Genomic DNA, 13,478 nt, shown 5'->3' with positions numbered 1-13,478 from the left:
GACCATGGGCTACACACGGTCACACGCCCCCTCTGTCCTCCACCCAGGGAAACCAGAGGCATTGTCATGCATACTTAGTTAGGTTGTTTGTTGCCTTTTCACAGTTTAAAGTCCAGGGGTCAGCAAACTTTTTCAGCAGGGGGCCGGTCCACTGTCCCTCAGACCTTGTGGGGGTAGACAAGCTAAGGCCCAGGGGCCGGATCCAGCCCAATTGCCTTCTAAATTCAGCCCCCTGACACTCCGGGAATCAGCGTGTTTTTACATGAGTAGAATGTGTCCTTTTATATAAAATGCATCTCTGGGTTATTTGTGGGGCATAGGAATTCAGTCACCCCCCCCAAAAAAATAGTCCGGCCCCCCACAAGGTCTGAGGGACAGTGGACCGGCCCCCTGCTGAAAAAGTTTGCTGACCCCTGGTTTAAACCATGCGCAAGGCAGCTAACAACATGGAAAAGAAGGCACAACTGCAACAGAGCAAATTGTCCAAGTTCAAGGGCACATTTCAACCAGGCAAAGATATGCAAGAAAGGTGCAAAGCTGGCGGAGGGGGGGACTGGCCTGGGAGGGCCAAATTAGAAAGCCTGGGGGCACAGCTCCACTCCAGGCCTGACTTAGAGAGATGCTCAGCAACACAGAAAGGGAAAGCCAGCAAAAGAACTTAGCAAGAGAATTGAATGGTGCCACTGAGGACTCAGCTAGAAAAAGCAATTTATATGCATTGTAAATGTGATATAACATTGTGCCACCATCCTTGGCAGCAAAATTAAAAGCATAGGAATTAGGCTGTAAAGCCTTGTTTTGAGCAAGTCCAGCTATGAAGTCAGCTGGCTTCCCCCTTCTTCCTCCACTTAACAAAGAATCAGGCAACAACTTGGGAAGTAAGTTTAAGAATATGATTTACTTACTTTATAATCTTGCATTAGTTCACAGCAGCAACTATGCAGGCGAAATACCTATATTTACAGTATAACCAGCTTCAAGCATCTGCCTAAGTGGGAGCAAGTGCAGGGCCATCTGCCCGCATGGCATGCCAAGGGAAGAGAGCGAAACAGGGAGTCTATATGCTTCTTGTTCTTCAGGAGAAGAGGGGAAATGACATCACACAGAGCCCTCTCTATCAATTGTATTCCTATGATCTGAGTCAAAATAAAAAAAATTCCTTCCAGTAGCACCTTAAAGACCAACTAAGTTAGTTCTTGGTATGAGCTTTCGTGTGCATGCACACTTCTTCAGATACACTGGAATATCTGAGTATCTGCCTATGATCTGAGTATCTGCCTATCAGAAGTATAGCTCTGGGATATTAGCCCTTTATCATTCTAACTAGCAAGAATATGCATTTTTTAGGAAACTCTGTTAAACCCCCACACACAGGCACCTGGAGGGATGCATTCAATTAATGTATTCTCTCCCACCTGCTAAAAGCCATCTCACAGCTTTAAATCACAGACCATGCCTGGAAAGAGTGGAGGAAAAGAAATAATAATAATAATAATAATAATAATAATAATAATAATAATAATAATAATAATAATTTCTTTTCCTCCTTTGGAGTAGGTTAATAGAAAGCCAAATGACATCCCAAGCTGAAGTGCTTTTTAAAGTTCACAGCCTTATATATCTGAGATGGGGATACAGAATGTAAAAGGCATGTTTTCTCCATCAAGTCTGATTCTGTAGACGTCAACACAATTATTATTATTATTATTATTATTTAAACCCCACCCACCATCTGGGTAGCTTCCAACAAAATATTAAAAATACAATAAAACATCGGACATTAAAAACTTCCCTAAACAGAGCTGCTTTCAGATGTCTTCTAAAAGTCAGATAGTTGTTTATTTCCTTGCAGCAAGGGAACCACCAGAAGGCCCCTGGTGCTGGACCTCAGTGTCCGGGCAGAACGACGGGGGTGGAGACGCTCCTTCAGGTATACTGGGCCGAGGAAATTGTGCATAAGCCCTTAGTTTGGTTCATTAGTTTGAATGAGTCACTGACAGTTAAACTTAGTTAAATACGACCATGTTTAGCTTATCTTACCTCTGTTATTGTCAGGCACCAAGTTGGATAAGCAGAAATGTGACATTCAAGTTCTTTAAATGCATGAATGAATGGTTAGCTTGCTGTTGGTGTGGAGGATTCTTCATCGGCAATCCCCAGCCTCCTTGCTCTTCCCCAGAATTTCCTGGGGAGAAGGAATGATGATTAAAACACTTAATAACTGCCTTCCCCAACCTTTCATCTTCCAATTATTTTGGACTACAATTCCCATCGGCCCATTCAGCATGGTCAATGGCCAGGGACAATAGGAGTTGTAGTCCAAAGCGTTTAAAGAGCACCAGCCAAATCCTATTGTCCTGGAACATGGCCCAGGCTGCCTGGGGCTGAGAGGACTGCAGGGCCCATGTTGACTAGCCCTGCTCTTAGCATAGCTGTGCCACCTGTTTCTCATGCCTGGTTAATGCCTGAGAACAGAGCTGCTATTCCCTCTTGCATTATCACAAAGACCTCTAAAAAAACCCCCTCCCCCCAGTCTTGTGGAATTCCCTCAAGATAGAGCAGCTTTGGGTTCTCCCTCTAGCATAGCTGAATGTCTCCTCTCCCTTGTACCTGCTTGGGGGCGGGGGGGGGGTTGGACTGGGGGGGTGATTCATCTTTGCCAAGCACTTTGAAGTCGAGAAGTGTTAAGAAGGGGGCGGGGGTTGCTGAGCTGGAATGTAAATGGAAGCATTTGGAGTAGGTTAATAGAAAGCCAAATGACATCCCAAGCTGAAGTGCTTTTTAAAGTTCACAGCCTTATATATCTGAGATGGGGATACAGAATGTAAAAGGCATGTTTTCTCCATCAAGTCTGATTCTGTAGACGTCAACACAAGTGGGTCTTTGTGCCTTGCAGCCAAGAGATAAAAGCCCCCCTTTGCGCCTGATCTTGTCAGCATAGCGGCTTTTGATCCCCTAAAACCAAAACCAACCCAACCTGGGATTTCAACCCTACAAGCAAGCTGTGCCATGCCCCAATATTAGTCTTCTGCACTTCCCTAAGCTGCAGGAAATGTCACAAAGCAGCCTAATACAGGGTTAGCTTCCTTGCCAGAGGGGGCAACGGGGGGGGGGGGAGAGAGAGAGACAGCGCTATAGAGTTACAATATGGTTTTGTTTTTTGCGGGAGGGGGAGATCCCCTAAACTCCTGGATGTTAGATCCTTCCCCTAATTCTTGGATTTAGTAAGTTAGAATCGATCAAGGTTTGATGAAAGTGTGCCAAACATGGCTGAATTCAGCTTATGCATAGCAAGCTACATGGCGGTCATTGGAGGAACAGACCTAATAACGGCTGAGTCATTAACCTATCCAGAAAGCCATTAGGGGGTCAAAGACTATTCCAGACAAGGAGTAATGGGGCTCCTCCTCCAGCTGGGTGCTAGTGGGCAGAGACAAAGGGTTGATGTAAGCAAACAGGGAGAAAGTGTCACTTTTTGCAAGCTTTGAGAGGGCCAGCAGGACAGGAAGCAGGCTGTTCTGTGCTGTAGAGGGTCAGATGTGGTGTTTTGGGTCTCTCCGAATCCAAGGCTGCAGCAATAGAAGGAACAGGACCCCCTTGGGATGTGAATGCTCTGCATGCTCTCAATTTAGGCTCAGGTTGTATATATATATATGTGCCAATAACCCATATGTCATAAAGACACCAGTTTCCACTGTGCCTCATGGTCCGAAAGGAGAAACAACCCATGGAATCTTGCGCCACTCAGAGGATGGAGTTGCGTGCAACAATACTTTTGTCGGCTCAGTTTGTTTACAAATCAATAAAAAGATGCACAGCACCCTAATAGTAGGGTGGCCACTTATACATTGCCTGCAAAAGAAAGTAAATGCATCCAAATAAGACAGATGTTCATAAAATGTTCCTGTGTTTATATGTGTTGGAAAAGATTTTTGTTATGGAAGGGACGCTGATGGCTGCATGATTTTAGCTGGAGTCTCTGTGGGGTGCACCACGCTGTCCCCATGGACACAGGCCGGCTCTCTGGTTCCAAGGACTGCGTGATACATGCAAGTTTATTGGCTGAGTGGATGAAAAGGCTGCTTGACACTTTGCATGTGTAGGCAAACCCCTAAAGTTCTTCCCGCAGAATTCTTTGCCAAAGAACCAAAGAAGAAGTGACTGAGCAGGAGGAATGGACAAATCTGTTGATTTCAGTTTCTCTCAGTTTGTAATTTTCTTAATCTTACATTCAGTTCTCCACATTTCTGCAGCAATTTACCCATTATTATGTTTTAAATCCTCAGGGAAAGTCACTAGCATTTTCTCATAATAAACATCTTTTTGCAGTCTGGACCAACACAGTATGCACATTTTTACAGAATCATTTCCCTAACGTTATGCATTTTTTATGTTATCTTCACTATTATTTGCATTTTTATCCACACTTTTCCCTAACAAGTTATCCCCCCCGCCCCATTGTTTGGTTGGGAAAGTGCATCTCGGACAGGGCAAATCTGCTAATTTCAGTTTCTCTCCATTCCTCCTTTTCCAGTCTTATCCTCATTTCTCCACGTTTTGGACTGCAGCTTCCCTCAGTCCCGCCCAGTGTGGCCAGGCTGTCTGGGCTGATGCAGGTGGCAACCCAGAAGATCCAGAGGCCACCTGGATGGAGAAGGCTGTTCATAGCAACTCAGTTTGTTTATCTGTGGGAGGAGCTTATCAGAGTTTGCAGGGCATCAGTTGAAGAAGGAGCAAAAAGGGTTTTCTTGTGTCTGTGTGTTTCTTTGTGGCTGATTAGCTGTTTTCCCTGTGTAAAGGTCAGAGGGGGCAGGGTTTCTGTTGAGGCAGGGGATTAGCTGTGGGAGGAGCTTATCAGAGTTTGCAGGGCATCAGTTGAAGAAGGAGCAAAAAGGGTTTTCTTGTGTCTGTGTGTTTCTTTGTGGCTGATTAGCTGTTTTCCCTGTGTAAAGGTCAGAGGGGGCAGGGTTTCTGTTGAGGCAGGGGATTAGCTGTGGGAGGAGCTTATCAGAGTTTGCAGGGCATCAGTTGAAGAAGGAGCAAAAAGGGTTAGGGTTAGGGTTAGGCGCGCGCAGTTAGATCCATCTTTTAGATTTAGGGGAGCTAGTCTCAAACGTTTGTTGGGGGAGATCTAGGTGTTTTTTTGTGGGGGGGAAGTTATTTGTCCTGTCTTCAAGCTTTTTATGATGGAGGACCTCTGTAGCCAACCCCAACGACACGATCTCAAGATGGAAGGGGAGGGAACAGCTGCAGTCGCCTGCGATTCCTGCGCAATGTTTGCCATCTTGCCAAAGGTTGCAGGCAGCTTTACTTGCAGCAATTGCATGTTGATTGCCCTCTTAAAAGACAAAGTCCAGCAACTGGAGGAACGTGTAGCTACGCTCCAAAGAATTAGAGAGCTGGAGCTCTTCTTGGAAGCAACAGAGCACACCGTCTCCACCAAGGAGGAGACAGGGGACTCCCCTGAGAAGGAGTCTAGTTCACCAACACAGGAGCCAGATATATGGAGAAACGTGACTCAAAGAAGTAGGAGGCCCAGGGTTCACTCTGATTGCTTAGAAATACACAATCGCTTTGAGGTCCTCTCCCCTAGCATGGAAGACGAAGAGCAGACTCCATTTGAGGATCTCTCCCTCATTACAGTCGATCAGGTATATGAAGACGAGCAGCAAAGTCAGTCCTCAGGGAATGTGCAGGCGACCTTGGAACGGACAGCTCACGGAAGAACCCCGACCAAACCCAAGAGGAGGCGTGTAGTGGTGATAGGAGATTCCCTACTGAGGGGAACAGAAGCAGTGATCTGTGGGTCTGACAAGATGTCTCGGAAAGTGTGCTGTCTCCCCGGGCTAAGATCCAAGATGTAACTGAATGTGTTTCTTTGTGGCTGGTTAGCTGTTTTCCCTGTGTAAAGGTCAGAGGGGGCAGGGTTTCTGTTGAGGCAGGGGATTAGCTGTGGGAGGAGCTTATCAGAGTCTGAAGGGCAGCAGTTGAAGAAGGAGCAAAAAGGCTTTTCTTGTGTGTGTGTGTTTCTTTGTGGCTGGTTAGCTGTTTTCCCTGTGTAAAGGTCAGAGGGGGCAGGGTTTCTGTTGAGGCAGGGGATTAGCTGTGGGAGGAGCTTATCAGAGTCTGAAGGGCAGCAGTTGAAGAAGGAGCAAAAAGGGTTTTCTTGTGTGTGTGTGTTTCTTTGTGGCTGGTTAGCTGTTTTCCCTGTGTAAAGGTCAGAGGGGGCAGGGTTTCTGTTGAGGCAGGGGATTAGCTGTGGGAGGAGCTTATCAGAGTCTGAAGGGCAGCAGTTGAAGAAGGAGCAAAAAGGGTTTTTGTGTGTGTGTGTGTTTCTTTGTGGCTGGTTAGCTGTTTTCCCTGTGTAAAGGTCAGAGGGGGCAGGGTTTCTGTTGAGGCAGGGGATTAGCTGTGGGAGGAGCTTATCAGAGTCTGAAGGGCCTGACAAGATGTCTCGGGAAGTGTGTTGTCTCCCCGGGGCTAAGATCCAAGATGTAGCTGAACGACTGCAAGGAATCATAAAACCCACTGACAAATACCCCTTCCTCTTGGTTCATGTGGGAACCAATGACACTGCAAGCAATAGCCTCCAGAAGATCAAAAGAGACTACGAGGCTCTCGGCAGGAAATTGAAGCAACTAAATGCACAAATTGTCATCTCATCTGTCCTCCCAGTTGAACGACGTGGCCCAGGGAGAGAGGGGAAAATAGTGGAAGTGAACAGCTGGCTTCGCAAATGGTGTAAACAGGAACGGTTTGGATTCTTAGATCACGGACTGCAGTTTCTTGAAGATGGACTTCTGGCAAGTGATGGGCTGCACCTCACAACGGTTGGGAGAAATGTTTTTGCCAAAAATCTCAGAAACCTCATCAGGAGGGCTTTAAACTGACTAATGTGGGGGAGGGAGACAGTGCTCCTGAAGGTAGGAGCCTATCAATTAATGAAGATGATCATCCAAATGTCATAGACCAAATGGAGAAAACAGCACACGGACCTAGTGGTGGGAGGAAAAAATCCTTAAATAAGAGACACGGGGGAATGATTAATGGACTTCAATGTCTGTACACTAATGCGCAAAGCATGGGAAATAAACAAGATGAGCTTGAGCTCTTGGTACAGCAAACTAAATATGACATAATAGGCATCACTGAAACCTGGTGGGATAAGTCCCACGATTGCAATGTAATAATGGGGGGATACAATCTATTTCAGAGAAACAGACCAGACAAGAAAGGAGGAGGAGTGGCGTTATATGTCAGGGATGTGTATACCTGTGAAGAGATCCAAGATTTAGATCCTCAAAGCCAAAGTGAGAGCATTTGGGTCAAAATTAAGGGAGAGAAGAATAACAGAGACCTCATTGTAGGAGTTTACTATAGATCCCCAAGCCAAACGGAGGACATAGATGATGCCTTCCTGGAACAGATGGCCAAGCATGCAAAAGGAAGGGAGATAGTAGTAATGGGGGACTTCAATTACCCGGATATTTGTTGGACGTCAAACTCAGCCAAGAGCATAAGGTCAAACAGATTCCTCACTGGCCTTGCAGACAACTTCATTGTCCAGAAAGTGGGAGAAGCAACAAGAGGAACAGCCATTTTAGATCTGGTCCTAACCAATGTTGATGACCTGGTTAGTGGGGTAGAAGTGGAAGGATCATTAGGCGCGAGTGATCATGCTCTTCTGAAGTTTACTATACAGCGGAAAGGAGCAGCCAAGCATACTAGGACTCAATTTCTTGACTTTAAGAAAGCCGGCTTCATAAAACTTAGGGAAGTGCTGGGTGAGATCCCATGGACAGTAATACTAAAAGGAAAGGGAATTCATGATGGCTGGGAGTTTGTTAAGAGGGAGATAGTAAAAGCACAACGTCAGGCAATACCAATGAGACGGAAACATGGAAGGTGCCTAAAGAAGCCAGGGTGGCTATCTAAAGAACTTTTAACTGAATTAAGATTTAAAAAGGATGTGTACAAAAAATGGAAAAGGGGGGAAACCACCAAAGAGGAATTCAAACAAATAGCCAGCACATGTAGACACAAAGTCAGAAAAGCTAAAGCACAGAATGAACTCAGGCTTGCTAGAGAGGTTAAAAGCAACAAAAAAGGCTTTTATGGGTATGTTCGTAGCAAAAGGAAGAACAAAGAAACTGTGGGGTCACTCAGAGGAGAAGATGGTGAAATGCAAACAGGGGACACAGAAAGGGCTGAACTACTCAATGCCTTCTTTGCCTCAGTCTTCTCCGATAAAGAAAACAATGCCCGACCTGAAGAATTTGGAGCAAATGATTCAGCAAAGGAAACACAGCCCAGAATAACTAAGGAGATAGTACAAGAATATTTGGCTAGTTTAGATGTATTCAAGTCTCCAGGGCCAGATGAACTGCATCCAAGAGTATTAAAAGAACTGGCAGATGTGATCTCAGAACCACTGGCAGTCATCTTTGAGAATTCCTGGAGAACAGGCGAAGTCCCGGCAGACTGGAGGAGGGCAAATGTTGTCCCTATTTTCAAAAAGGGGAAAAGAGAGGACCCAAATAATTACCGCCCAGTCAGTCTGACATCAATAGCAGGGAAGATTCTGGAGCAGATCATTAAGCAAACAGTCGGCACACCTAGAAAGGAATGCTGTGATCACCAATAGTCAGCATGGATTTCTGAAAAATAAGTCATGTCAGACTAACCTGATCTCGTTTTTTGACAGAATTACAAGCCTGGTAGATGAAGGGAACGCAGTGGATGTAGCCTACCTTGATTTCAGCAAGGCATTTGACAAGGTGCCCCATGATATTCTTGTAAAGAAGCTGGTAAAATGCGGTCTTGACTATGCTACCACTCAGTGGATTTGTAACTGGCTGACTGACCGAACCCAAAGGGTGCTCATCAATGGTTCCTCTTCATCCTGGAGAAGAGTGACTAGTGGGGTGCCACAGGGTTCTGTCTTGGGCCCGGTCTTATTCAACATCTTTATCAACGACTTGGATGATGGACTCAAGGGCATCCTGATCAAATTTGCAGATGACACCAAACTGGGAGGGGTGGCTAACACCCTAGAGGACAGGATCACACTTCAAAACGACCTTGACAGATTAGAGAACTGGGCAAAAATAAACAAGATGAATTTTAACAGGGAGAAATGTAAAGTATTGCACTTGGGCAAAAAAAATGAGAGGCACAAATACAAGATGGGTGACACCTGGCTTGAGAGCAGTACATGTGAAAAGGATCTAGGAGTCTTGGTTGACCACAAACTTGACATGAGCCAACAGTGTGACGCGGCAGCTAAAAAAGCCAATGCAATTCTGGGCTGCATCAATAGGAGTATAGCATCTAGATCAAGGGAAGTAATAGTGCCACTGTATTCTGCTCTGGTCAGACCACACCTGGAGTACTGTGTCCAGTTCTGGGCACCACAATTCAAGAAGGACACTGACAAACTGGAACGTGTCCAGAGGAGGGCAACCAAAATGGTCAAAGGCCTGGAAACGATGCCTTATGAGGAACGGCTAAGGGAGCTGGATGACTTAGTATTGACTTTACAAGAGCCAATCACTAGTACGAAAAAAAGTTCTAGAAATAATACAACAGTTTGGCCAGGTGGCTGGATTTAAGTTGAATAAACAAAAAACCAAAGTTTTAGGAAAAAACTTAACAGATATGGAAAAGGAGAAATTCCAAGAAGAGACAGGGCTGACAGTGGTTAAGAAGGTCAAATACCTAGGGGTTTATTTGACATCTAAAAATGTGAACTTGTATAAGGACAATTATGAAAAATGTTGGTCAGAAATCAAAAAAGATCTAGAAATATGGTCAAATTTGAAATTGTCAATGTTAGGCCGAATTGCGGTGATTAAAATGAATGTATTGCCTAGAATGCTATTTTTGTTTCAGACCCTGCAGATTCTTGACAAGATGGAATGTTTCAAGAGGTGGCAGAAAGATATTTCGAAATTTGTCTGGCAGGGCAAAAAGCCCAGAATTAAATTTAAAATATTGACAGATGCAAAAGAAAGAGGGGGTTTTGCCCTGCCGGACTTAAAATTGTACTATGAGGCAGCAGCTTTTTGCTGGCTGAAAGAATGGATGCTCCTCGAGAATACGGACATTTTGGATCTGGAGGGTTTTAACAATGCTTTTGGTTGGCATGCATATTTATGGTATGACAAAGCTAATAGTGCCTTTAAAAATCATATTGTTAGGAAAGCACTATATAATGTTTGGACAAGATATAAAGATCTGTTGGAAAACAAAACCCCTAGATGGGTGTCACCAGTGGAGGCTAAAGCAGTGAAGAAACTCAATATGGAGGTCGGATGGCCGAAGTATTGGGAAATTTTGGAACAGGATGGAGATAAGCTTAAACTACAAAGCCAGGAGAAATTGAAACATAAAGTACAAAACTGGTTTCAATACCGTCAAATAATGGAGTTTTTCAAACAGGATAGGAAAATTGGCTTCCAGGTGGAAAAATCAAAACTAGAAACTGAGTTATTAGAACCCAATACTAAGATTTTATCTAGAATGTATAACTTGTTGTTGAAATGGAATACACAGGACGAAACAGTCAAATCGGTTATGATCAAGTGGGCACAGGATGTTGGGCACAATATCATGTCAGCTGACTGGGAATGGTTATGGAACACCGGTATTAAATTCACGGCATGTAATGCACTAAAGGAAAATATTATGAAAATGGTTTATAGGTGGTACATGACCCCAGTCAAGCTGGCAAAAATTTACCATTTGCCCGATAATAAATGTTGGAAATGTAGAGAGACTGAAGGTACCTTCTATCACCTCTGGTGGACGTGCCCGAAGATTAAGGCTTTCTGGGAAATGATCTATAATGAAATGAAAAAGGTACTTAAATGTACTTTTCCTAAAAAGCCAGAGGCCTTTCTCTTGGGCATTGTCGGCCAATTGGTGTCCAAAGGGGATAGAACTTTTTTTATGTATGCCACAACAGCAGCAAGAATACTCATCGCGAAGTATTGGAAGACACAAGATCTACCCACTTTGGAAGAATGGCAGATGAAAGTGATGGACTATATGACATTGGCTGAGATGACAGGCAGAATCCACGACCAACGAAAGGAGACGGTGGAAGAAGAATGGAGAAAATTTAAAAGTTACCTTAAGGACTATTATAAACTCAATGAATGTTAAAGTGTTGTGGTTTTCAGAGACAAAGGGATACAGTGGTATAAGGTCAGAATATAGAGAAGACTAAGATGACAGAGGTTGGAAGTAACAATTGGGAGTTGCTAAAAATTATGGACATTGGGATGCAGAAAGGGGGGGGAGGGGAAGTCCAAGAAAAGAGGTTTATGAAAATATGGTATGAAACTATACGTGTATGTTTGTCTTTTTAAGTGTTTGTTTGTTATTTAAAAACTTTGTAAAACCAATAAAAATTTTATTAAAAAAAAAAAAAAGAAAGAGCCAGAGGGGACTCAGAGGGGAGCAGTTGGAGATCGGGACCAACGTCACCGCCAGAGAGTAGGAAAGAGGAAGAGCGCCAGGGAGCAAGCGCTGGCAGCTCGCAACAGGAGGGAGGGCACGAGTCAGGAGTGGCCACACCTTCATCGGGGAGCGAAGTGACGGTTAGACGGAAAGTGGAAGGTTGGGCGCGCGCGCCAAGTTCAAATGCACAGGAAGGTGGCGCAGTAGGCAGCCCGGAAAAGGAGCCAGGTCCTAAAGCCCGGCGCAAGGAGACAGGAGAGTCAGGGGGGTCAGCGTCAGAAGAATCCCGGAAGGAAGAGACCCAGGGGGGCAGAGGGACCCAGAGGAGAACTGTCAGGCGGAAAAGGTGGAGCAGGGCTAGGATATTAAGTTGGTGCGCAAGGGGCGGAGACTCAGACGGAGCTTCGCCGATCTAAGCATAAGGCGTAGGGTTGCACGCAGCAGCTCGAGAATGGAGACTGTAACTCAATAAAGACTTTTATTTAACGATCGCTGGCTAGCGTGATCCTCTGTGAGCTAGGATCTGGAAGTAACCCTGACAGTAAGCTCCGTCTCATCAAATTGTGGGCATCCACGGCCTCGCGTAGAGGAGGGAAAGCGGGTGCCTACAAGAGAGCTCACGAACGGCAGACAATATGACGGCCGAACAGCAAATAACGGAACTCAGAGAAGCAGTTTCACGACTGAATGCCGAGGCGCTGGCGTCCAGGAAGAGAGAGGAGGAAGCAGCTGCCGCCTACAGGGATCTCCAGGTCAGGTTGGACGTGCTTACGAAGCAAGGGCAACAGACACCCAAATCAGAGGGGATTGGGTTGGGGAGACGCACAGGCGGTCTAGTCTCGCACTTCGATGGGAATTTGCAACAGTACCCCAACTTTAGAGCAGACGTAATGTGTGCACTGCAACTACTGCACAAAGACTTTAGAGATGAACAAGAGAAAGTGGGGTTCATCATGTCCCATTTGCATGGAGACGCAAAAGCATGGCTGTGCAATTTGTGGAGAGATAAGGATCCTGCGCTCCAAAATGCGGACGCCTTTATTAAAGCGATGGATGGCTGTTTTTTATCAAGCATTGACGTGGATCTTGCCCGAAAGGAGGTGCATGGACTAAGGCAAGGGAGGGCCAGCGTAAGGCAGTATCATGCCCGCTTTTTCGCTTTGGTCTGCCCTGGAATGGGACAGAGATTCGGCTCCTGTCAGAGACCTTTTTTGGGAGGGCTTGCACAACTCGGTTAAAGATGAGATTGCGAGGGGGGAGAGACCCCGGACCACGCAGGAGATCGTTCAGAGGGCGCTGGCGGTGGGGGTGCGGCTGGAAGAACGTCCGTGGAGCAGGGACGAAGGGCGCAGCGGGCGCGAACCAGCCAGGGGCTCCTCCTTCCTTCCCAGAGAAGCAGCGCGTGCGCAATCCACGCCTCCAACAGGGGGAGGGGTGGAACCGATGGAGGTTGGGAGTGCAAGGGCTCAGTCAGCAGCCAGAGCCCTAGCACCGGCAGCAGTGAAAGCGAAGCCTCCTAGAGGGAACAGGAAGTGTTATATCTGCGAGGATCCAGGGCATATGGCGAAAGAGTGTCCCCGGAGGCTCCACAAGCACACTGCAGCCTCAGCAATGGTGACTGCAGCAACGCAGCACGGAGAACCACAGCAGGGAAACGACGATGTCTGGCTGGAGGAAGAGGCACTGGGGCCCAGCCAGACGTGTCAGTGAAGCAGTCCCCAGAGAGTTTACCGCCCATGGATCCCCTCCTGCCCAAGCCAGTAGTGAGGCTCACCGCATCGCTCCAGCTACCCAATGGAATCACCATGGACGTGCCAATCACCATTGACTCAGGAAGCAATGCAGACTTCATAGGGCAGGACTTTGTCGACCGGCACGCTATACAGTTGCTGCCTGCCACGCTGCCCCTGCAGGTTGTCACGGTGGATGGCAGGGAGCTGTTAGGGGGGCAAGTGGTGAAGCAGACGCCACCTATGGTGCTGCGGCTTGGAAATCACAGGGAAATCATCAGCTTC

General features: G+C 46.2%; 1 long non-coding RNA gene across 1 annotated transcript; it reads right to left on the bottom strand.

The window, feature by feature from the left end:
- Positions 1–751: 751 nt before the first annotated feature.
- LOC309519905 lies at positions 752–2,573 on the bottom strand. Its single transcript, XR_014214062.1, has 3 exons — positions 2,041–2,573; positions 1,260–1,456; positions 752–1,129 (listed from the first exon to the last, which is right to left on the bottom strand). It is a non-coding gene; the product is annotated as an uncharacterized lncRNA (long non-coding RNA).
- Positions 2,574–13,478: the final 10,905 nt, after the last annotated feature.

The sequence above is a fragment of the Podarcis vaucheri genome, assembly GCF_965113315.1.
Source record: "Podarcis vaucheri genome assembly, chromosome: 15".
Taxonomy (NCBI): Eukaryota; Metazoa; Chordata; class Lepidosauria; order Squamata; family Lacertidae; genus Podarcis; species Podarcis vaucheri.
The sequence above is the reverse complement of the archived record's forward strand: the minus strand, read 5'-3'. Positions and strand labels throughout refer to the sequence as shown.